General features: G+C 41.6%; 1 pseudogene; it reads right to left on the minus strand.

The window, feature by feature from the left end:
- The window catches only part of LOC119884928, a 66,254-nt pseudogene that overhangs the window by 24,665 nt on the left and 14,457 nt on the right, over positions 1-27,132 (minus strand).

The following is a 27,132-nucleotide window of genomic DNA, read 5'->3' on the forward strand; positions in this document are numbered from 1 at the left end:
AAGGTCGTACTTGTTGATTAAAATAAACAGAAACACACACACACACACACAAAAAAAAAAAAAACGAAGCCCGAGCGGGAGGCTAATTGTTCATTCACAAAAGACGATGATACTGAGCGGGAGGTGTGAAGGGCCCTCATCCTGCCGTCTCCATCGCAACATGCTCTCACACACTAGCACAGGGGAAACATTACAACGATTTGAGTGGAAGTGAAACCCACACTTACACACACACACACACACACACACACACACACACACACACCTCTGCCCACTCGCATAAACACGCACCGACAGATATATCAACACACACACGTACCTTGCCAAAGGAGCCCTGTCCGAGGACTTTGCGTAGCTCGAACTGCCGGGGATCGGCCTTCTCTGATCCCTCCTTCACAAGGTGAGTGATGCTGATCTCCTTGATTGGCGCGTCATCCTGTAACACACACAAAAACAGTGTCAGGTTCATTGTTACGGTTTGAAATACACACTTGTTAATCTATAAATCTGGCTGTGGTGGATTAATCGATAATCCTTACAGGCCAGTAACTTTTTAATTTCTTGGTAAACTTCAATCCTCACTGGCCCGTTTGCCAACTGTTAGACTTCTGGTTGTATTATACTATCATGGATGACATTGATATTCAATAAGCAGCACTGCTTTATAGCTAAATTAGATTTTTATATAATTTTATGTATCTTCTTCTACCGCTGCCATTCATAAAAACATTCTCCGATAGAGAAAGGGTGAGAATAAGGCCACCCCAAAATCATTAAATCCGGCCCAGTCTGCTTTCCCATCCTGTTAAAACACCTGGTGACCCTCCAGATTTATCTTGTGATAAAGACCAAACCAGGAAAAACAGATCAAAAGTACATAAAAGTGTGTATTTGGGGGAGTCCACTTACTTTTGGCCACATATACAGTATAATTTGAATTACTCAAAGTACAGGAAAGGTTTTGTAAACATCGTTATCGTCATCGGTTTGTGCTTTTTAATTCTACATTAAGAGGTAACTTAGCAACTCTGTTTGAAATTTCTGGACCTATTTTAGCCTCAAAATACCAGAATGCATTGCAGGCAGCAATGCCACAACACAGGGTCGGGGCGTGAGTATGTTTTTTATACTCAACTTACAGAAGTGTATTTCTCAGCTACAGCGGTTTCTGATTCCTAAACTTAAAAGACAGCTGTTTGATGGAGCGAGTTCAGGCATGTTTTTGAAAGGAATTCTGGGAAATGTAGTGTATAAAGCAGAAGGTTAACTCCAAACAAAAACCACAACAACCAAAGAGCAACTTTATCGGTGTGAGCATGTCTAAAGGTGGACCCCCCCGCCCAGTGAATCACACAACAGGTTCAGTAGGGTTTCCGAATGTTCGTCATCCCGCTTGGTGGGAAATTTCCACACACACACACACACACACACACAGTTGTCATGGAGCCACCCCCAATACCTGCTTCCCGCTGCAGCTGAGTGACTAATGGTACCACACTGCGTGTACTCAGTGACACCACCCCTCCTTCGGTGTCGTTCTAAGGCGTCCTAGCTCGCCCTTCTATGTGTGTTCCAGATATTGACCCGACAAAACAAACGAGTAAACAAGTAAACACATCCAGGCTGCACATCCTCTCCCTGCTTTCCTTCCTCCACACTCCATCCTCCTCCTCTGTCGGTCACCCCGACTCTTTCCTTCCTCCGTACCTGTACTTCCCAGGTGGGTGACCTGTTGGCGGACGGCTGCCCCAGTGCATTATGGGTCCCGTAGTCCCGACTGCGGCTGAGGCTCTGTGGCGCTAACATGCTCCTGTGCATCGACTGCCAGGCTACAGGATGCAGCCGGCGCCGGCTTCTGCTCGTCCCTGACACTTCTTCCTCTCTCTCTCCAGCTATCTCTCTCCCTCAGAGAAATCTTCGCCTCCCTCCCTCCCTCCTTTGCTCCCTCCTACTTTCTCGCCTTTTCTATCTTTATTTGAACCGTTCTCACATCCCTTCCCTGGTTTGCACCTCTCTCTCCTTCCTTATCATCTCCCTTTCTTCCTCACGGGAAAAGGTTATACACTGGAGTATGTGGGGTGTAGGCACATGTGCCGCAGTAGAGGAAGTACTAAGTAAGTGAAAGTACCAGTACCTCACTATAAAATACTCCATTACAAGTACAAGTCTTGCTATCTTATTAGGCCTTTACAGCACACTGAAGAGGTGATTCTATGTAAACATATATTTACATATAAGTGGATTATTGTAGACTCACTGTGGGTTGTTTGTCTACCTCTACCTATATATATATATATATATATATATATATATATATATAAAAAACTGTGAAAAGTCAAAAACATCTGACTTTACATGCAGTAAGGTCATCCTGCCATCTCTGAGTTGTTGCTGCGTGGAATTTCATATGTTTGATTTAATGTTATTATTGACACAATAATATGTAAGCAGTGTTGTAATGCTGTAGCTGGTTTAAGTGCAACTTACTTTACTTAATTAATACACTGATGAGATTATTGTAGTTCATTTAAAAAGCAAATTACACTCTGACATGTTGTGGAGTAGAAGTATAAACTGTACTTACACAGTTACAGTTTCCTAATCCTCGCTGCTCTCAGCTTAATCTATAATAATACACCACAATTTATTTGTCGATTTTTATTTTGAATTAATCTTGTCTGATAAATGCAGTGAAATAAAAAGTGCAGTATTTCCCTGTAGCGGAGTAGGAGTACCACAAAATGGAAATACTCAAGTACCTCAAATGTACTTAGTTAATTTGCCTAACAGCCAAATACTATGTGTCCTCTTCAGTACTTAATATTTAAAACTGTCAAATGTCTGGTCTCTGTGATCTTGTTAGTCGATGAGAAAGCTCCTGAGCTTTAACTTCTTTTGTTAAATGAAGAAAAGTATGTTAAACATTTGTCAATAATTGTTAGAAATAGTGTAGTAGTTCAGTGAATAGCAGGTATTATTGTATGAGCACTACAGTGAAAACATTTCAAACGCTACTCAGCCACACACAAACATGCGATTGACACTGCATGTCATCAGCACCAAGTATGACGCGTCACACCAGCGTATGTAAATGACATTCCCCGTCCAGAACGCAGCACGGTGATAAACGAACAAAGCTGGATAAGTAGATTGCGAAATGTCTGAAAAGCTGAGGAGTTCAGGAAGGTTGACATTTCAAATATGTGTGTCTGTGTGTGTTTCTCTGAGTCAGAACACAGATGGAGGATCAGAGACGAAGCGACAGGATGCTCATGTAGCACCTCTTAATCACAGGATTAAAACAGCAAACCCTGCACCTGTGCTCCGAACGCACACAGACACAAAATAACATGCATCTACACACCTGCATCTACACACACACACACACACACACACACACACACACACACACACACACACACACACACACACACACACACACACACACACACACACACACACACACACACACACTTCACCTGCCTCTCTTATTGTCCCTGTAATTGTTTATTTGCATCTCAATTGTGCACAGTCAAAAACAGCTCACTGTTAAAGCACATTTTGTCTCGCACACTCGCTGGAGGAAAACAACATCATCCACACATACAAGGAGCACAACTACGAGCAGTGTGAAATCACCACCATCAGCCACTGGTGGTGAATCTAAGCTGTGAGTCGTGTCATTTCCAGGCCTGCTTAGTAGCTGTTCTGGGGCTTTTGATCATATCCCATGAGCTTCATCACCAGATGGAGTTTTTCGGGGAATTGTAGAGGCTCAAATTTCCATTTTTGTCCTGAGCACTTGGAGGACTTCTCGTCCACACTGGCTGCTGTTTCCAACGACAAGAATAAACCTCGGAGCCTCAATTTCTAAGCCAACACAGACGCTACTCTTTTCGTAACTTCCACAACAACTGGGAAATTGCATTGCAATGCATTTAGTGATTGATAACAGCTACTAAATTAACCTTGAGGTGCAACAAACCAACATTTTCCTCATCAATTTCATCAATTAATTTGCAGATTATTTTCTAGATTACTCGTTTTGTCTTGTTTTGTCCCAAAAACCCAAAATAAAGTTTGCAATAAAACACATTTTAGAAACTGGAATGTTATGTATTTTTAAATTGAAATATAAATTAAATTTTCTGTTGACTAATTCTGACTAATCGTTTTAGCTTCAAACAAAAGTAAATTTTCAAGGTTTGAAAAGATTCTTCAGCTTTTGAACACGTTTCTTTCCCTGTCTCTTTGAAACTAAATGTAAATCGATGCAGCAGAGGCTGAGATATCATGAGACTTTTTAGTGTTGGATCCAACACTTCCCATAATGCAACTCAGTAGCGTCTGTCATTAGAAAGCTCTCTCGAAAAGCCAAAGAGGAAATTATGAAACCATTTTCACAGGCTGAGCAGACTCCCCATGACCTTTATGTTTAAGATCACCATGTTCAGATACACAAGCTTTGTTCTGTCCTTTGTTGGGGAGGTTTTGTCTTTTGTTTATTTTTATTTGCAAACTGAATTAGCTCCTTTGTTCCATCAAGACAACTGGCTAAAACTAATTAGACAGCTTGAAAGTTTATGTCACACTTTACTCGCAACCTCTGTCCGCTTCCTTTGTCTGTTTTTAGCACTGCTGCTGAGTTTGTTTTTTGTGAAGTGTGATCTGTGGCGATAACATCAGGAGAGTCAGGAACACTAGATTTCCTTCACTCACAGCTATACTTTCCAAAATGAGCTCATCTGTGAAATAAATGTTTATGTCTTAATTTATCTACAACATCATAAATTATGTGCGTCATTCTTTGGAAATATTCACCCCGATATCTTTAAGTTAGGTAGTAAGTTACTAAAACAGATAAAAGCCCCTCGTAAACAGCGGGGTTAACGGGTTTCCACTGAGCCACCAGTAACACAGCTGTAGAGGACGCAGCCCTGCAACACTAAACATCATCTGTCCGCTATCAGATATAATTAAGAGGCCTCATGAGCGGAGTGAATCAGTATGATGTTGTTAAACAGCAGCAGACCTCCCCCAATGGACAAATTACAGCCATCATATTAAATTAACATAAACTCTGCACACGTTTATAACCTCTGCTGAGACGGAGAAATCAAGTCGGTGCGTGTGTCTGGCTGCAGGGAGTTTCTGTTTCATCATGAGAAATTTCTTAAACTCTGGAACAAGTTGACTCCAGCTGCTGCCATCAAGAAACTTCTTGCAGCCAACTGTAAGGAAGTCTTTTTTTTTATTTCCTCCCTGCCTGCTGTTCTTACCTTCCTGTCTTTATTTAGACTTTATGAAGGCATGCTTTTATTTTGAAGTCTGGATTCCCTCACTTTGTCCTTTGAGTTTAATGGTGAATATCTTAGGACACGTCAGTGTTAAAGAGGGTATGGGGTTGTGGTAACATGAATCCCCCACTGCCCACAAACACAGACAAATGTTTGTAAGTAGCTTATCTACAGTATCTCACAAGAGCACACTGCTCACATTTCTGTAAATATTTCATTATATCTTTTCATGTGACAACACTGAACACTGAACACTCACACACAACACTTGTACTCACTTTTGTGAGATACTGTATATCACAAATACGTCACTTTGGAGAACATTTGCTGTACTTTTCTTTGATTCCTACGCAGTCCCCAGATTTTTTTAAATCTAATTTGCTGTTCTTCAGAATAATCCTAATATAAAACACACATTTCTGTCCGTGTGCCATCTGGTTTCACCATCAGCAGATCTCATAGACTTAAACACGTACAACTAGGCCGAGCAGGTCCAGCAGCCTGGAGCTGGAGATCCTTTCTGATGCTTTCTGATCTGACGCCAGAACTGCTCATCCCAACATGAAAACTCATCACCTACTGCCACCGTTCCCAGCAGCTGAATCTCCGCTGACATTTGTTTAAATGACCAAACTGCTCCAACAGCAAAATCCAGAAAGTGTTTTTATCCACCCGTCAGCACAACTGGCCCAAAACATAAAACATATGTACCTCATTATCTCACAATAAGTTGTTTTGGAAGGCCATGAGTCCAGAAAATACTGCTGGAACTATTGTTTTAAGTCTTTATGTTGATAAATATATATTGTAAACATTTCATGAATTCTAATCTGTAATTTTTTGACTTGTAGAATGAGACTGATAAGATGCACACACATGCCGAGCTGCTCAGCTCTCACACTCATGACTACTCACTGGTCCATAACAGCCTAAAACTGGCCCTCCATTTTTCATGTTTAACAGCCCGGGTCGCTCCCAGCAGCCGCCATCAAAGGTGTGTGCCGGTCGCCGGTGGCTGCCGTCTGTCCCGGCGAGCAGCAGAAGACGTCGGAGCGCCTTTAGCCGGCTCCTCAGCGCTCTGACGAGGCCGGTTACGGCGCGCACGCATGCCGGCTTGGCCTCCGGAGCGCAGTGTGTCATCGCAAACTGAACTGGGGAGGCTTGGAGTTGTTGTCTGGTGCGACACGGCTGCGGCGAATGACTTGTACTGGGACAAGCAGACAAGTATGTGAGTCAGAGCGAGGGGATACCCAGAGGAAGGGGAAGGGGGCAGATCCAAATTGGGATGAGAAGTGGGATCTCCCTTCACTACCAGCTGCAACCCTCCACCCAGTGTTTCCATCAGGTGTCATGGAGATCCCCACACTCACATAACTCACCAGCCAATGACTAAATACCACGAGGAAAAGAAACTCCCACTTCTATTTTCACACACACTCACATTCAACATGGAGGTTTTAGTTCAAAATATGATGGAAACCATGTTTCTCTGGGTAAAGAAGGATATTGATTTTAGGACTGCAATTTACAATTATTTAAATTTAAATGAGCGTTGTTTGGTCAATAGAGGCCAAAAAGTTATCATAAACCAGGAGATATTCAATTTACACTTAACATAAAACAGTAAAAAAAAACAAAACAAGAACAATTCCTCACGTCTTAGCAGCTCAAGCCAGATAATGTCTGCACTTCTACAAATACCTTTTATGGCAATTATTTAAATAGCGGTCATTAATTCTCTCTCAATCGACTAATCGACACTAGTTGATTTACTTTACTTCAAAACGCTGACTGGAGTTTTTTAAGAAAAAAATCACGTCCTCTTTTTCTCTTGTACATTTTCCAAGTGACATACAATTAACTTGTCCCACTGACAAGTAAATTATAATTAGAAACTAACAGCATTTTTATATGTGTGAACAGTTTTGTCTGATGTAATGCAGAACATACTTAATTGAGTCCCACTGAACATAAATTTAAAAATATGATTCTGCGGACATTTGCAATTTCATGACAGGCATTAAAAAGATTTTTTTGAAGTGGGCTTACAGGAGGCACTTATCCATAGATACCACCCTATATTTAGAATATTTTCAGAATATTGCTGTCAAACAGCCACTTCCTGTGGGAAATTAAGACTCACTCTCTTAAAAAGCCGCCAGACTCCTTTGACAAAAACAGTAATTTTACTTTGCAGAACACGGGAGTTGCTGGTCTACCGCTGCCTCGATCGGTTACTTTGCTTGTGTTATTGTGTGATTGGTCTTTTAAAAGGGTTAGAAACTAACAAAAGTAACAAATAAACTAACCGACTAATCGGTAGACCAGCAAATCCCAGGTTCTGAGAGGTAAAATTACTTCTTTTATAAGTGTGGTGGCTTTCAACAGAGTGATGCAGTTCCCCATTGGAAAGGTCAGTCTGACTACAAGGTAAAGCACTGAAAATATTCTAAATATAGCGTACACTTGAACTGACATTGATATTTTTCAGCAGGCTTTCTTTTATGTGGATTAAATGTGTTTTGCAGCTGACCCTGTCCACAGCAGGGACTCCTGGACTGGACTTGGGACACGCTGACTGCCATCTACTGCAGGTGATAAAACACTCACTGACTTTAATACTGGAAAAATATTATATTGTGATTATAATAAAACCGTCCTGGCCTACTCATACCCATCCTCCTCTGACCCAAAATATAAAACAGTCCATTGTTTAAGTGATAACTGATAAAATCCTTATTTTAGCAGTTTTGCTGAATAATCTACAAAAAATAAAATCACATTGCATTATAGTATTTTGACAGATATTGTGTTTTAGTGTGACACAGTGATGCAGACGCATAAAACAGATAAACACTCACATCAAATATCCCCAAAGCACCGCAGCCAACACGCTGAAACCCACTCCAACAGCGGCACCGACACAATGTGGAACCAGATACCCCCACCACCACCCGAAATCCTCCACCTGTCACAAACACCACGCAACACATACGCAAACAACGATGTACACAATGCAGTGTGAACCGTCCTCGGGATGCGTGACATTTCTTGAATTACTTCCACCTGTTGTCGCCTTCCCTGAGTGTGTACTGGTTTCAACACACGCACACACCAGAGAGGGCAACAACAAGGTGGACCGAGCTGAACACACATAAAAAAACAAAGAGCACCACGATCTTTATTTCTTATATGTCCCACTGAATCAAACGGCCATGTCCAATTCAGTCTCAGCAAAGAAGCTGCCTGCTGGCGAAGCATCTAGCAGCTAAAGAGCCACATGTTTTCTTCAGGAGTTGGTGGAGACCAAACACAGGAGCTAAAAGGAGGGTAAATACTGGACTCAACATTCAGTAAGTGACACAAACACAGACACCAAATATTAATGTTGCTCTGTGACTAGCGGATGCTAACACATTAGCCCTGACTTCATAAGGCTTTGTGGTTAGTGGTGTGTCTCTGTCAGCTTCTGCCCCACAAGTGGCCAAAAAACAATCAATTATTGCTGCTTTAAGTGAGAAAAGTCACCAAAGATATTCAAATTTTCATGCTAACCTGCTGTATTTTGAAAAATCTAAACAGCTGTGTTGTGACTTTTAGCTGTGCAAATAACTATTTCAGGAAGTCATTTTATTAGAATATTTTTCCGCAGAAAAGTCTTGTCCACAATTCCACAGTAAGTTTCCATTTATCTTTAAGCTGATGAAACACAGAGCAACTTTTAGAGCCATCGTGCAGGGCAACGTTGCCATGAATGGTAATGAGTAAAGATTACTACCGTAATCTCCTTCCCCCACCACTCCTCCACCCACCTCGCACCGCCGCTATCCGTTCAAAACATAGTCAGACCTGCCACAAGCAAGATTGCCCAGCAACACTGCTGAAAAAGTTGCTCCGTGTATCATCAGCTTTACAGTTGTTAGAAGTTAGAAAACTAGTAGCTTATGCTGTGTCTCAATTCTGTCTGCTATACACACACTTGTTATTTTGAGTGCCCTCCTCATATCCTCAACGGCCGCCATCTTGGTTACATAGCGGAAGGGGAGGGACCACCGACCTATTTTCAAACTTGTGAAAATGGCGGCCGAGGGAGCTGCAGCAGTTGCGATTGTACAAGTAAAAGTACATTAATTTTAATTCTTTTTTTAAGCAAATTTAACTGAAGTAAAGTGAGCAAACAAGCCGGCAGACATGTTGGCGAGTGACAATGGTGGTCAAACGTGCTCTTACTAGTAGGTATTGTCAGTTGCAGATCTGTATTTGATGCTCTGTTGATGCTTGTATGTTGTTTCTCAAATGTAAGTCGCTTTGGATAAAAGCGTCTGCCAAATGAGTAAATGTCAAATGATGGCAATAATGATCAACTCTGTAACAATTTGCCATTAAAAAGAAGAAGAAGCGGTCAAATGTTGCAATCGTGAGTAAGCGCACCACATCCGTCTTCAGCTTGAGAGATCTGACACAGTGTACCGCATGTTATTGTACTAATGGAAGTATTTGAATTGAGACACAGCTTGAGTATCACTCAAAGCAGTATGCTAACCTTTTAGCACATAGCCAACTAGTGTTGTCACGATACTGAAATTTCTAACTTCGATACAATACCTTGAAAAATATCTACAGTAATATAAAATTGATCACATTGATTCAATTACCGAATATAATTACTGAATTATCTATATAACTAATCTTAGAAAGTAAAGTTAATAGTAACTGTGTGTTAAGCAAAACAGCATCAGTTAATTTACTTCTGACCGTAATCAAAGAGACTCCTCAGGTCTAACAGCTCTGAGGGGGATTAGCTTAGTTTTGAGAATCACAAGTGTCTGTTGGGGCAACAACAGGACAACTAGCTTATCAACAGTTTATCTTGTTTAATACTTCAGAGATGTTTAAAGGGAAGACCTCTCGAGGTGCTTTGCTCTTTTGTTAGCACTGCTCTGTACCATCGCATGTGCTTGCTTGTATCTCTTCCCCAATCACCCAATCACAAGTGACGAGTACTAACCAATCACAGCGCAGCAGGGCGGGACTTGTCGAAAAGGCAGGGGAAAAAATAACGCAAATCAACCGGAACGAATGAGACGAGAAGATGGTGAGTGAGAGGAGGCGGGGCTATGTGGACTCGCTGTCGGGATAAGAGAACATGAGAGGGGGCATTTTCAGTATCGATACTGCGGAAAATTAGTATAAAACCTGCGCCACGGTTTTGATGCGCCCAAAGCCCGGCGTCAAAGTCCACTGGAAGCGTCTCAGAAGCGTTTCAGCAGCGGAGCGTGTAGCCCGCCCCACGTTTACTTGTTATTAATTTGTCCTTTTTGTTCTTCTACTACCTTCTTCACAGCTCAATGTGACCCCGTTTCGTTCCGTCAACTTCAGGCTGCATTTCCCACAAGGAGCATTTCAGAATCAGAGCGTTTTGCCTGATTTTGCCGACATGTTTAGGTTTTGTGTGTTTTTGTGCTTCTACTGTGATTAAGTAGGCTACATAGTTAAATGATTTCGTTTTTGTTGCCTTTTTAACCGTGTTTATTGCCGTTTTGTGATCGGGAGTCGCCACAGTATGTTTTATTTTGAAAATTGACCGGATTCTCTCTGCCGTTCTGTGTCTGACTTCCTGCCTGGTTCGATCGGCTCTGTGCTGCTTGACGCAACTGGCGGCAAAAATAGACCTGGGTCGCTTCTGGGTGGACTCACGAGCATTGACTATAATGGGCACAATTAGCTCCGGCAACCGGAGTCAGTGGATTTTAGGCTCGAGTCTAGGCCAAACTAAAAAATTCAATATTGAGGGGGGGATACGAACGGCCCCTCCCAACTTGGACTGATTCTCATTTTTGCTGTAATCTGATTGGCTCAACGGCGCCGATCAAACGAGTTCACTTTCCATCAGGTTTATAGGGCTGTCCCCTACTAAAGCTTGATTTATACTCCTGCGTAGGTAGCCGTGCATTTATACTTGTGCGTCCGTGTGTCCGTCAATCTGCAATTACACCCTCAAACGCTAGTCTGCAGTAGCGCTAAAGCGTCCACTGTCTTGACTTTTGCCGGGCGAGCAGGCTAACTTCAGTTTAGCCCTACGCCAACGGGAATGGGGGTAAAATTGTATACGTGCGGCTGGTGTAGCCTTTTCAAATGTTATCGACCAAAGTGGATCACATTCATTTCGTTCGTATTGTGACGGTCAAATATTTTGATCCACCGTGTTACAGCCGCTGTTTTGGATGATAGTAAAAGTTACTTCAAAGCACGGGCACTTCCTGTCGGCTGGGAGGCATTGCGAGGCTACCCAGCCGACCAATCGCAGAGCTTACGGCCCGCGTCGCCTCGACGTGTAGCTACATTTTTGAGGAGGTGCACGTCCGGCTATGGCGTAGGGTAGGGGGCTACGCAGTCGATTTGACGCAGAAGTAAACATTGCATTTAAGGATTTACATAGTCGAATCAGAATCGTCAAGTCCTGCTTATAGTCAACTGATAGTTGAATCATGTGTGGGGGGTTACACACAGTAGCTCCGCTTTAAAGAAGCTGCAGAGCTGCAGTCTCTATTCACTCAACTTACACTGTAAATTTCCAGCTTTGTCTTGACCCTTTTCTCTCGCTCTCTCTCAGCTGCCATTCACCGGTCTTGTGCAGAGTTTTGCCTGTATTCCCTGCTGTCGACAACGGCATGCACGTTCCTCGCGGGTCTATTTCAAGTAGTCGGCTGTTTAATAACGATAAAATATTCTTTGTGTGGTTCATCGATGATAAATTATCCGAAAGTCCCGCGAGGTGCGGACAACTCGGCACTACACATGCACACTGACGACCCAGTGGCTCCGCCCATCGAAGCATCGGATCTTCGACTATTCGGGGTCAGACCTACTTGTGTAACAAGTGCAACAGAGATGGTAAATATGGCAAAACAATCGAATTTAGAAGAAAAAATGCTGGCATAAGAGGTATTTAACTATTTTAGCCTTCTGACTGACTGTACACATGTTGGGTGTTAACAGTAAACTGTGACTTAAGTTTAAACCAGCATTGACCTGCTCTTGTTCAGTGGTGACTTGCTTACACAAAATTTTTAATCACTTGACAGCCCTATTTATTATATGTCTGTTTTTATTATTAACAAGGTCAAACTTCAATTCTGACTATCTATCAGTGCATAAATTAAAAATAAACAACATGTGCATTAACAAACACTGCTGGCACACTGGATGTCTTCATCTTTGTATATTGACACATGATCATATAAAAGGTTGCCGACCCCTGTTCTACTACTAGGAATGAGTACCTGAAGAGTACCTGCAAGAGTCCGAGTGTGTGTGAGATAGAGAGAGGAAATGATGCCACATGTCCATCGTCACTGCATATCCCTTCAAACTCTTCTAATAAAAATAGATGCAAGGGGGACTTTAGTAATAATACCAACCAGGCTGTCCTCGTGTGTGTGTGTGCGTGTGTGACATTGAAGCTGCTGGCTGCTTTAAAATCCTGGTGATCCGAAGCTTTGTCTGCTGTTGCTCTCTGTGTGAGTTGCAGTGGGTGAGAGCAGCTAAACGCCATGTCAATGTTAATGTAAATGTGTGTGCGTTTTCCATGGCAGCAGCTCTCAGGACTGAGTGAGCAGCGTGCCATTCCAAACAATCCCATTGCCAACCCCCCCACCACCTCCCCACAAGCCCGTTATGCAATCAAATTAACAGGCCGGATGGACACACACACACACACACACACATAAACATGCTTGGGATTTGTCAGGTTAGAGGTATAAAGTGCATTTCCGCTAGCTTTGCCCGATGCTCAAATAACACACACAGCTAACAGGCACCCGTCACAGAATATAGTAGCCGTACAACCTTACACTGTGCATTATTAATTATTACATTAATTACTTAATTTAGCTTTTCTTTACAAAATCACAGGTGTAAAATGTTTTTGTACTGACAGTGGTTTGAGATTCTTAAAAAACAAAACAGTTACTGATTGAAATGGATCGTATTGCACTCTTCAGACGGTCCCTAACTCCGCCTACAGTAACAGGTGCATTGGACAGACATTCAGTTCTTAGCGCTGCAAATTGCTTCTTCATCTTTGGTGATTTTCAGCTGATCAAACTGTGAAACGTCTGCCTAAATTAGCTCTCCAACATATCCCAAAGCTGTGAGAAACCGAGGCTCTGACACGGAGCTGCTGAAGGTAACAAGTGCGAAATAACTTCACCAAGTTTCCACACATGACTCTTTTCTATTTTACAAGTTGAGGCGGAGCGGTCGCAGGATTTTGGTATCGACTTGGTACCGGAGTATCGGTTCTTGTGACATCCCTAGGTTCAGCAATAAAATGTTTTTATGAAAATATTTAAAATCATCATTAAATTAATCACCAACTATAAAAACAATAAAAAAGTAAACATTTTCAGATCCCAGCTTCTTTTCTGGTTTCTTTCCTCCTCTGTGACACAAAACATACAAAAACAGCACATTTGAGGACGTCTTCTTGGGCTTTGGGAAACACTGATCGACATGTTTCACCTTTTTATAGATTTATTAATTAATCGAGAAAATATTAATTAATCACCAATGAAAATAATGGTTAGTTGCAGCCCTAAATCTGACAGTCCTAACACTTCAAACTCTCCACACCACAGTGAAATATTAAGAGTTTATACATCCGCACACACAAACACCTGTTTGTTCCTCGATCCCTGTGGGAACATCTCATTGACATAATAACTAGCCCCTTACCCAAACCTGAACCATCACAACTACATGTCTAACCTTAACCTAAATGTAACCTAAACTCTAAGTTTTAACCCTCAAAAAGCGCCTCTTCCTGCGGGTACCTCTATTTTTATACTCATGGTGACACGAATCTCCATCAGGTTAGTGTGCATTCAGGTTAAAGTCTCCACCGGGATATAAAAAGCATGACGCGCACACACACACACACACACACCGAGCTGGTTTCTTATGAACAGTGACTGAACAGAAGAGAAGAGCTCCATCTACAGAAACTCAAACCGCATCAACAGAAGGTCCAGAGAAAGACGACGTCACCGACTCCCACACTGTTTGACTGACAGGTGATCTCTGGGAAGTGTAGTGCTGATTACCACTGATTCAGAAACAATCACGCGGACGCTGCAGAAATGTGAATAACTAAACCAATATCAATTTCAAGAATGAGCAGACGTGTTATTTATTATGTGGTTTGGACACCTGTATATATTCAGTAAGTGTAGCAAACATGTACCGTAATTTATACATTATGTGGGGGTTGTTTATTTAAATATAAAAAATATAAACGTCAAAATAGTTCTTAGGATATTTTAGCAATCTATTTTTTTTAGAAAAGGAAACTAAATTTAGATCCAAAACGATAAAGAAGGACAAAAAGATGAACTAAACCGCCCCAGGTGTCCTACAACACGAGGCTACTCACGTCTGTAATGCTCAATGATAAGCCTTTATCAATATTACATTCATATTTTGTACTATTTAAATTGATGTCTAAATAGTTTCACAGGCTATTTTATATGCCAATATATTTATCATTATATTGTACATTTTCTAGAATAAATGTTTATAGATAAAATAACCAGAGTTAAGCTAAAAAGCGAATTAATTACCTGATAAATCTCTTAAAAATCATACATCCTAGCAAAATATCTTCTCATTCCTCTGTACTTTCATTTATTTCAAAACTTATCAAAAATTTATATAATATATTTTCAATTTAAATTCATGGATTGATCTTTATCTTGGAGGGTGTACGGTGGATGGAAATCTGGAAACAAAGAAGAAAGAATAAAAATAATGAAAAAAACATTTGATCTGAAAGAGCAAAAGAGAAAACAGAGGCGAAGAAGAAAGACGGCGGAGGAGGATAAGTGATGGAAGAGAGAGGCGGTTGTGATTTACAGCAAAGGCTGAACTTTATAGTACAGAGAGAAGGGGAGAGCATTAAGTATAGATGAGGAGGAGCAGAGGGAGGACATCATCATTTATTCAGGAGCTGGCAAGACAAGATCCTCAATCACAGCTCTGCACACAGCAGATGAAGGTGTGTGTGTCCTCTTCTTCACTCTGCTGTCGAATGATCTACCAACGAGCGCCCGCTGTAGGTAACACTCACTGAAGAGATTTGTCTTTATCGACAATGTTACGTGGCTTCAAGACTCATGAATCTCTCCTGGTTCAACCGTCAGAACAAAAGACAAACACCTGATCTGTAGTTTACAATCTGCAATTACACATCACTTGCATGGGACTTTCTGTGGCTGATGTTGTTTTTTTAATATGTAATGCTGAAATGTGAGACTAAAAAAAAAAAATGAAATGAACAGATTTAATATTATGAACCAGAAATACATAAGGTCATGTCTGTTTGGGCCTTGTATCTTCCTGTTTTATTTTGGTAATCGTCTGTGCCGGGTGTTTGTCTCGTGCTCGCTTCCTGTTAGTCTTGATTGCCCCGATTACCTAACGTGTCCCACCGGTGGTTGATCTCCCTGCCTCGCTATATGTTGTCAGAGTTGTCCATCAGTGTTTGCTTGTCCGTTGTTTGTCATGTATGTTCGTTTCGTCTGCATCAGCTTGTCTTATCACGCTCCATATGTCTTGGAATTAATGGTCTAACCTGCCTGGCTTCCTGGATTATTGATGGATTTGTTTTGTCATTAGGTTTTTAACTTTGTTGGGTCCTGCCTGAGCACACGCTTCATGACACTGCAAACCTGACAACATAGGGAAAGGTTTTAAACGCCGCCGATCATTAATGGAGAAAACTGACCGAAACAGGTAAATAAATAACTAGCATTTACAGTCTCTATTATTATTATTCTAGATGCATTGTGTGCAATTACAGATGAAGTATTTAGTGTAGACACTGTTATGAATTTCTTAAAATAAAATAATTCACTGAATTAGACAAAAGCATTATTTCATCTATAAATAGTTTCTCAAAATATACATATATGTATAAATTTACAAGTTATTTGATAAAAGATTTTTCTTTTCATCCACTCCAAAATTATAGATTTTTAGTGAGAAGACCATTAAAAGAAAATTTTAAACTTAATTATAATTAAAATACTCGAGAGGGCGAGAGACATCAACTGACTAAGAAAGAGACAGAGCGAGAGAGACAAGACTGAGGACAAACAGTGGAAACAGACTAGACTAATAAATAAATTTTATAATTTTACCGAGTTCTCCATATTACTTTTATTGATGTGTATTGGAGCACAAGTGTTTTATTGTGTAGCTGGATACACGGTGGTATATACTCTTTGTTCTTTTGTTCATTTATACTTGTATTTGTGTTCTTGGAAAGCATTTTGGGTCAACTCCTGTTGTTTTTAAATGTGCTATATAAATAAAGTTGACTTGACTTCTGTAATATTATGATATTATTATTATTATTTTTATTGTTTGTTATTTTAAAAATTGTTCCTTGGAAAAATGCTACCTTTGACCTATTTTCAATATAATATAATTATTTTTAAAAAATTGTTTTATTGTTTATATGTGAATTTGTGCTATGGCAACATTGTTAACCTGAACATTCATGCCAAAAAAGCTAATTGAAATGAAAATGAAAAGAGAGAGAGAGAGCAAGAGAGAGAGAGAGAGAGAGCGAGGAAGGGTTCAGTTCAGAGTGGGAAAACTTTTGTCGACATGCCAACAAGGTCACCATGATGATCTGCCCATAACAGAGACACACATCGCACTGAGATCCGTCGGACAGTAGAGCTACTGTCCGTGTGCTCGTCCATCTCTCTCTCTACTTTCCTGTCATTCTCAACCTCGCTCTACCTCTCTCTCATCTTCACTCCTCTCTTCTCCCTCTCCCCCTCTCCTCCTCCTCTCATTAGAGGAAATCAAAGAGCTTCATCTGGTGCCAATCGAGCCCCTCTGATCAGGACAAGGGAGCCTCTTAATCACATCTCACAGTCGCACACACGCATATAAATATGCAACAAACATGTGAGCGTGAGAGCCATCGCTGCACTACAGGGGGGAAATTAATGAATGATCACTCACTCGAGTTTATTAAAATCATCTGCGAGTCTGACGGCTGCAGAAATTGCTGCACTTCACAACTCTTACACAAAGCGACAGAAAGTATATAAGTGAGATGATATATATATATATGTGAGAGTTCAAAAGGGTTATTTTACTCTGCTGCAAAAGCAAAGCTACATGTCTGCTCCCAACATCCTGCTAGACTTGCGACACACACATATACACGCATATGCACACACACAAAAACAATATCAGCAAACTGAGACTATGAGAACGCCAAATCGTCTGTGTGAATCACAACCACTAAAACAAAACACAACACGCAAAAGACAACTGTAATAACAGCCTGTATCTCTGCGTCTGTGTGTGTGCGTGCGTGTGTTGTACCTGTAATTGCCTGTTCCTAACAAGAAATAAAAGCGTCTTCATCGCGCTCCTCTCTTGTCACAGTACCGCTCAAACTGATTAAGTGATGAACTCGTTAGAGGCACACAGCGCCGAGGGACACACACACACACACACACACACACACACACACACACACACACACACACACACACACACACAGGAAGGCCCTCCAGCTGTTCATCGTGGCGATTAAAGTACGTCCTGTGATTGTTTCCCTTGCAACAACATCTGCACAGGAAGGCACACATCTGTCCTTGGAGCCCACCCCCCTCCTCACAGCCCGTGACGGCGTGAGGACAGGCAGGAAAGGTAGCGGACATGACGGACCTTAACTCAACTTCTTCTTCTCCGACGATGTTTGTGTGAAGCGTCATGTTACTAAAAAGCACATTGTTGTTTGTGAGGAGGGAGGCTTTGATTTCCCACAGGTCTGCCAATGATCACAGTTAAACAACACATGTCTGTAGATCCAAGAAAAGAGGAGAGGAGGGGAGATGAGAGGAAATTAAAAGGAGAGGTCAGGGAAGGAAAGAGGAGATGAGAGGAGAGAAGAGGGAAACAAAGTAAAGAACAGCAAGGAAAGGAAAGAAGGAAAGAGGAGAAGAGAGAGGGAATGTAAAGAGGAAAGCAAAGGAGAGGAGGAATTATAAAGGAGAAGAAAGAAAAACAAAATAAAAGGACAGCAAAGGAAAGAAGAGGAGAGGAAAGAGGAAACAGGAGAGGGGATAGGAGGAAAGGAAATTATAAAGGAGAGGAAGGGGCAGGAAAGGTAAGGATAAAGGAAATGAGAGGAGGAGAGAGGAGGCGAGGAAATGAGAGGAAAGGAACAAACAGAGAAGGGAGGAGTAAGGCAAAGGAAATAGAGAGAGGAGAAGAAAGGAAGTGGGTAGGATACTTTGAGTCAGGGTGAAGGCTGGAGTTAAAAATATCGACGTCTAAATGTCGATGAAGGTCAACTAACGGGAGAAAATGTGTAATCGAATGATGACGAGTGCATATTCTCTGTATGTAACCGTTTTCAAATTTAAGTGTTTTCCCCTTTTTCTTTTACTTGAATAAACTTAAATGAAACGAAATAAAACGGAGAGAAGGAGAAAAAGCAGAGAGGAGCAGAGAGGAGCAGAGGAAACTAGAGGACAGGAAAGGAGACAAAAGGTCATGTCAAAGAGAGGGGGGGGGGGGGGGGGACATAAATTATGATCCTGACACAGAGGGGGAAGACCAGGGAGCGACGGACATGGAGGAGGATGAAGAGGAGGAGGAGGGGCGGAAATGAGAGTTTCGAGTCTCCATGTTAAATTCCAGTTCGGGTCAGGTAGGTATTCGAGTGGGCGAGGGTCTCTGTCTCTCCACTTCTTCCTCCTCTCCTTCAGTCATCTCATGCAGGGAAACTCCCTCCTCCTCCTCCTCCTCTTTCTGCTCCCCGATGGTCCAGTGGAAACTACCCGACACACTCTCTCTCCTCCTGCACACAAATGTCTGTGTGTGTGTTTCTCTGCATACTGTGAGGTGTAAAACAGCCACAGCAGGTCGTTTCAGGTGTATTTATATCGGTGTAGGTGTTCTTTTACTTCTCGTATCACACCAGATGTTTGTCATTTTCCTTTCATCTTCATCACCTCTCAAGCCGATAGTTTGAAACTATCTGTCTAACGTATTATGTTACTGAATTAACCAAGAGTACGGTGATTTTACTTTGTGTCGTGCCTCCAACAACAGGATGCTGATTTAAAATTAAATCTCACCGATCCTTCAACACTGCAATCAGAGGGTGTTCCTATTTTTGTAAAGTAAAAAAAACAAAAGCAGTCTGTTTGGAGGATGTTGCAGAGGAAAACACGTCTATATGTTTGTTCTAACATCTCAACATTTTACTTTTGTTTTGGTCGTGGCCCCCATCGTGGCTCTTGTCAGTTATTCTCTGAATAACAGTCTATGAAATGTCAAAAGAGCTCACGGTGACGTCTTCAAATCAGTGATTTGACACCATTTCTGGTTAACGTAAAATACATAGTTATACTGTAAAGAATAATGCAGTTGAATGACAAACTGCACCTCACTCTTCCTTAAAACACAAGCCACGTTCTGAAATCTACAGCAGAACCCAATGTATGTTTCTATTTCATTCATTAATAAAACTCCAACAACACGTTAAAACAATACTTTACTGGCTGAGGTAAGACGTACAGTAAAACCTCATTTGCTGGCCCAGGTTATTATTTGCTAAAATCACTGAACTGACCCTGCCTATATTTGGTACAGACCTTTGATTCCTTTCCTACAAAACTCTTGCTTAGCAAAGATGTGAAATAGGTTACTATCAAACTGCTTATTTCACCCAGTATGAATATTACTTGTATAAAAAGTACAATATCAAATAGCATCAATTACAGATCATTCATTTGATCGAACTCTGAAAGACAGCTTAGACACTTTTATTTTTAAAGGCAGCAAAGGTAACAAAAACAAGCATACCCAGCAACACGGTGCAGGATGCAGAGAAAAGATGTGGCAGAAGTTAGCAGACGGTGAGCAATGGACTTCACGTGACAGTGTTCACCACTGGGATTCATTTTTATGAGAAGCCGTTTAGTTTCTTTGATCGGTGGATACTTACAGACTAAAGCAATGTAAATAATCAAATAATGGAAACATTCAGACTTTACAACCGCTTCAAGAGGTGGAGAATAAATGCTGATAAACTTGTTTCTGCAGTCTGCTTTATCACCAGAGTAAATGTTTTTAACTGCAGGTTTGGGATTTACAGTAGATCTGTAGGAAGCAGTCGGCTGGTGGAACCTCGAGTCAGAACCAAACAGGGTGAAGCTGCTCAAAGATCATGGAACCAACTTCCTGTTGAACCACTTTCACATCTGAATTAAAAACTCTGCTGTGCACTTTTATTTCCTGCGTTTCATTTTGGGGAAAGTAAAACTCGTCTATGTATGTTTTACCATTTTGTAAAAATTTATTCTATCTTAAGTGCTTGTTCTGTTTTTCATCGTTCCAATGTAAAGTTGCCTTGCCTGTTTTATACTAAATTAATATAATTCACAAGTTTAAAGATGTTTATGTGTATCTGTGTGTGTGTGTTGTTGTTGTTATTGCTCTGTGATTAGTCTGTTCCCAGAGAGAGAGAGAGCGAGAGAGAGAGAGAGAGCGCGCAAGAGAGAGAGCGAGAGAGCGCGCTCCGTTCAGGAAAAGCGGCGCCGGGTTACACGGATTACATCATCACCCCATGACCTCACAATGGCAATACCCACAATGCCTCGTTCACAACACAGAGGCCCAGGGCTGTCTCTCACACACACACACACAAACACTGACCCTGCCCATTACCACAGAGGAATGTACCAACTGATCCTGACAGAAACTAAATTGGGTGGACATGAAACTCTTTCTTCTTCTTCTTTCTGTTGCTCGCTTAATATCTGCCTCCTCTCTCTCTCCCGCTCTCTAACCAAACACTTTCCCTCCCTCACTTTATGCCTCTTCCTATGGATCAATATTTCCTCTCTCTCTTTGTATCCATCAATATCCACTCTAGCCAGCGTGGGTGGGGCGGAGGTTTCCATTTTAGGTGTTTAGGCCGGAGTGCACACACACTTCCTCCCTCCTTCTCAAACACACACACACACACACACACACACACAAAAGATGGCCACAGATGCAGACAAATAACCGCTAAGTGCCGAACCCAAACACTAAAATAGCCCCTTTTAAAAAGAGAACTAACAAAATGTCCCAAAATGAGGACGACTCTTCTGACCTTGTGTGTTCACGTCCACACACAAATACACAAAAACAAACAGAATATCAGAGCCTACTGCCTCTTGGTCCAAGTTCAGAGGTTGTGACCGTTTAAATCTTAAGTATATGACTTGTTTTGAAAGAATGTCTCATCTGTCTGATCCCTTATGCACACGCACACACACACTCATACGCACACACACCTGAGCATGTTGAATAGGAGAGTAGAGCGCCATGTGTTTGTGTGTGTGTGTGTGGGCGTTTAAAAGACGCCAGAGAAAGTCAGTCCAGATGGCCGGAGAAGATTAAACACCATCTGCCAGCGAGCACCATGCACACACAGACACACGCGCGTGCACACACACACGGGAGGTCGTGTGATGATTTATTAAATCTGAAAAAATCTTCTCTAATAAGAAAATTCATTACATTTTCCAATTTGTGTTAAAAGTCTTTTATCTTGGGGAATAATGAATAATTTAGTCTTCCTGCAGTCATATGTCAGGAAAAATGGGCTGAAAACGGGGAAATGAGGATCCAACATGTTAAATCTGACTTCATTTATCCGTGTGTGTGAGTATTCACCACTGACTTTATAACATTACATTAGCCTGCTTGGTGCTCAAACAGGCCAAATGTCCCGCTTCTCTACATGTTGGGTTTTAAGCAGAAAGGTTGTAGCTGTTTTTACTGAACTTGACCTCCTGCAAACATGAAATACACCTGCACTGAACTTCTGATCCCATTAGCTGATTAACTGATTCATTGTTAACAAGTTTGATAATGGATTTAAGTCATTAAGCGAGCAAACAAACACTCGCTGGCTCCAGCTGATCATTTCATATCACCGCCAGTTAAATATCTTTGTGTTTGGCTTGGGAGTGTTGGGAAACTATTACTACTACACAAAAATAAAATCTAAACATGTAAACATTTTAGCTGCATCTATATTTTACAAGTATAGAAAATACAACTCAGATCAGCTGCTGATCCTGATGAACTAAGTCAGGCCAGAATCTGCAGGAACGGCGCTGAGCTACAGAAACACAAACACATTTTATCTCCAGCTGTAGAAATCTATCATCAGAGTTACTTTGAATGTGTTAAGCTGCGCATGTAGGCACGCACGTATAATTGTGTTGGTGTCTGCATTGTTTCTACAATTAAACCGACAAAACGCTAGTTGGCGGTAGCGTTATAGCGTCCACTTTGCTGATTTCTGCTGGCTAACTTTCAGTTTAGCCTTCCGCAAACTGGAATGGGGGTAAAATGATAATCGTGTCGCTCTTTCCAACTGTTATCTATCAACTGGATCACATTGTGATGTTCGAAAGAACTGATCCACGGTGTTACAGCTGCTGGATTGGCCGCTAGTTAAACTGACTTCAAAGCACGCAGAACTTCCTGTGGGCTTGGAGGAAATGCGATGCTACCAAGCTGACCAATCACAGTGCTTGTGGCCCGCGTCGCTGCAACGTGTAGTGACGCAGGAGTCAGGCTGCCGACCAGCTTGGCAACATGGACTGGAGCAAGAGTTTCAGAGCAGTGAGTTATTAATCTGTAACAAAAGTATCTTTCATCCATAAAGTTTTAACTGAGCTCTGTCTCTACATCACAGTAACAGCTTTATGTCCACTGACTGCCTAGAGAGTAGCTAGTGTTTGGAAGGAAGAGGAGAGCTGTGTGCTGCAGCTCACTGTTTTTACACCGGTGTTTTTGAGGGCGTGTCGGAGTAGCCGCTTGGCGAGCGTTCAATGATACACATTTAGGGTGACACAGGAATGAAAGGGAAAAGGCTGTTTTCAGGCAGTTCAGAGCAGAGTTTTCTGTGGGAGATGGGAACTCCCTTTGGGCTGGACTTTGGGCTTTTTCCACTTTGCAAACCTGTTACACGCACAAAAAAGATATATAACTCAATAAAGGAGAGGGGAAAAGCCAAAAAGCATAAAACCTCTTTAAGGCAGAGCTCCCTCTTAAGGTAGATGGGTTTTAAAAGGTTAATAAAGTGGAAAACATCATGCTGACGATCTGTGACTAAAGCATGTTCATGTTCTGTGTCCATAAACAGGTTTATGTTCATGCAGCAGCTGTGGCGTAAAGGTTAGCGAGGTGAATAAAGGTTGCCAAGCACTTAACTGCTCCACTGGAGCTACCGGTGGCCAACAGATCTGTAATTATAATGGGCAGAATGAAGGTCCTGAAAAACAGTATCCAGGCTCAGCAACCTGGGTTAATTAAACAAAAAAAAGCTCACTTGTCATTTTTATTATTCTGACAAGCACATGAAGGCAGATTAATATTAAACATGACTCATTCACAGTTTCTGTCAGAGAGGCCGAGACCGACTCAGACTGGTCAGATGAATTTACAAAATGGACTCTTTGTAATTCAGGATCACGTGTTGTCTTTTCTTGTTGCCGCAGTTCGACCAGAAAACTCGACCGGCGCTTCCTCCAGATGTTCAGTTCAGCCTGCTGTTGTACAATCTGCAGCTTCGCCCACCGAGCTGAAGCCGAAGAGACATCTCAGTCATCTGTGGCTCGGCTCACAGAACAGGAACGGTAAAGAGTCGTGACGTTTAAAGGGTCTGATGTCAGCAAAGCTGGTTATACACTGTACGACGTACGAGAAATGTTGCCCAATCCCAAACTCCATCCCAAAGCCTAAACCCTCACAGACTTAATTGAAGTCACCTAGTAAGTGTTTAGTGCGAGAGGCTGGAAGGGCTGAAAATGGTTTAATGAGTCAACACTTTGCAAAATGCTATGTTATGTTGCCATGACTACGCCAAAACAATTGTGGGTTTGAGGACATTTTGTTTTACCTTTTTTACTTTCTTTACAGCTGAGACACAGAAGGGACCGAATATATTTCAGGCTCTTGCCGATTAAATTGATTATATAAAAATTTCCTGTGTACAACAGGTTATTTTCACATAATGAATTTACAAATTTTTATCAAAACAGCATCACGCACTTACATGTAAACTTCTTTTTTTCTTGTGGTTGCTCCTTCTACGTTTGTTTGCTTTTATTTAACGGCAGCTTCTCCTGGTAGCTCTGTGTTTAATGCTATGAACTGTGGGTAAGTCCCTCAGGCAAAGTGTGCAGAGATGTAGTCTTACAGAAAGTCTATTGGAGAGCCCTGATTCACTGACAGCACTGACAGTGGGACAGCCATGAAGCCCTCACAGACTCACAAACAAGCTTTAAAGAGGTGGTATTATGCTTTTTGGCTTTTTCCCACTACTTTATTGAGTTCAAAGTCCAGCCCAAAGGGACTTCCCATCTCCCACAGAAAACACTGCTCTGAACTGCCTGAAAACAGCTCGTTTGTAGTCCAGCCTTTTCTTCCACGTCATAATGCTCGCCTAGTCCGACACGCCCTCAAAAACACAGCTGCAGCACACACCAGCTACCCTCCAGGCAGTCAGTGGACATAAAGTTGTTATTGTGATGTAGAGACAGAGCTCAGTTAAAACTTTATGGATGAAAGATACTTTTGTTACAGATTAATAACTCACCACTCTGAAACTCTCGCTCCAGTCCATGTTGCCAAGCTGGTCGGCAACATGTACAGCTGAATCGAAGCCGTTTACTGGCTTCTCGCTGACCCGCCCTTTTCTGCTTCTGATTGGCTAGTAGTCCTTAACTAGGAACTGCACCTGTGCAACTAAAAAACTAAAAATTCAGGTCAGAACGGGCTCAAATCATTTAAAGCATACGCCCCGCTAAAGGCTGCATAACAGATGATTGAAGGCCCCCTCCTACTACAGCTTGAACATGACTGGAGAAGCTCTCTCGCTGCACTGAGCGATGATCTTTGGATGATTTGTTTTAAACCTGGGAAACCGCTGTTCACTGAAGCTTGTAATGCTGAAAAACAATTAGTAAACAATTACAGGATTTTAAGTATTTCATCTTGTTAGTTACAAGACGATATTTTAAAACGGTCGCCTTGCTCATTAAATATTAGGCTTTTTCTGTGTGAATCAGGGCCACAGCTGGTTTTCCCTGAAGCAGAACGAGGCTAATATTAGATTTCATGAAATGTTCTGGTCTTTATTTCAGGCGAGGCAGGGCGTCCTTAACGCTAAGTCATTTATCAACTCAAAATACCAAACAGGCTCCAGCTCCAGCGTCCCACAGGTCTGTTTTGTATGATAGTAAGTTCAATATCTTTGAGTTTTGAGCTGTTTCAGGACCTAAATAATAGCTCCACATTTGTAAAACATAATTAAACCATCTAAAGCCACAACTGAGAGCCAATTAATCAATTAAGTTTAAAGATAGATTTAACAGAAATGGAAACTATAAATCAAAGACTTGGTGTCGATGTTTGTTAGTTTGAGTAGAGCTTAGAGACGGTGGTCGGTGTCAGTCTCTCCCACAGCGAATCAGTGACCTCATCCTGGGTCCAAACATGATACTGTGCCACACACACACACACACACACACACACACACAGATGCCCCCAGCAAGGCAGAAAATGGTTTCCAGATAGCGTTATGAACATCACTGCTCTCAGAGGGACCAACTAACATCTGCTGCTGCTCAGCTGTGTGTGTGTGTGTGTGTGTGTGTGTGCTCCTGACTCAACAATGAGCAGTGCAGTCAGTACATGAAGTGAATGTGTGAACTAGCGATGATGTGTGTGTGTGTGCGCGAACTAGCGATGATGTGTGTGTGTGAACTAGCGATGATGTGTGTGTGTGTGAATGAGTGCTGAGGTGTGTGCACGTGTGTGCGTGTGCACGTGTGTGTGTGTGTGTGTGTGTGCGCGCGCTCCTGACTCAACAATGAGCAGTGCAGTCAGTACATGAAGTGAATGTGTGAACTAGCAATGATGTGTGTGTGTGTGTGTGTGCACGTGTGTGTGTGTGTGCACTCTTGTACTTCTACCTTTGTGAGGACCACACAGACAGGTTTAAACCTTGAAAGTGAGGACTTTGACTTGGTTTTAAGGTGACGGTAAGATTTAGGTTCAGATTCAGACACGGTTGGGTTTACTATAGGGCTGCAACTAACAGTTATTTTCATTATCAATTAACCTGCCTATTATTTTCAATTAATCGCTTGAATCAAAATCGGTCAAGTATGCGTACTTATTATTGTAATGTTTCGACTTACACAAGGACAACCAGCTGAATAAAGAATGATATAAGCTAGGTGAGTTTATAAACAGGCCTGGGGAGTAAAGGAATCAGATTACCGATATATTTATATTGATTGATTTATTATTTATATACAGTATATAAACAATAAATTTAAACTACATACATTATCCCACAATACCTCTCCACTGAAATTTTCTGTAGCGGAAACCTTCAAACCACGGCCACTAAAAAAAAAATGGAGATTTAGAAACGGGAACAACATAACCGTGAAATACAGACTTCGCTTAGCAGCTGTAAGATTCCTGTCACAATCTAGGGACTCGATGTCTAATTTAAAGAAACACTCACAGGTCAGACAAACTTGGATCCACAGAAATCCAGTAGGCTAATGTTAACGCTGCCATTGAGGAAATCCAAAAGCAACGTAGTACATATCTATCGTAATCCTCCCAACCCTGTTAATAAATATATAAAGCAACACAATGTCTTTATACAGGTCACGTGTTGTGGTCTAGTATATAAATAGTGCTAAATGCTTATTAT

The sequence above is a fragment of the Micropterus salmoides genome, unplaced genomic scaffold (genome assembly GCF_014851395.1).
Source record: "Micropterus salmoides isolate LMB-PRFRI ecotype aquatic unplaced genomic scaffold, ASM1485139v1 Ms_hic_scaffold_1, whole genome shotgun sequence".
Taxonomy (NCBI): domain Eukaryota; kingdom Metazoa; phylum Chordata; class Actinopteri; order Centrarchiformes; family Centrarchidae; genus Micropterus; species Micropterus salmoides.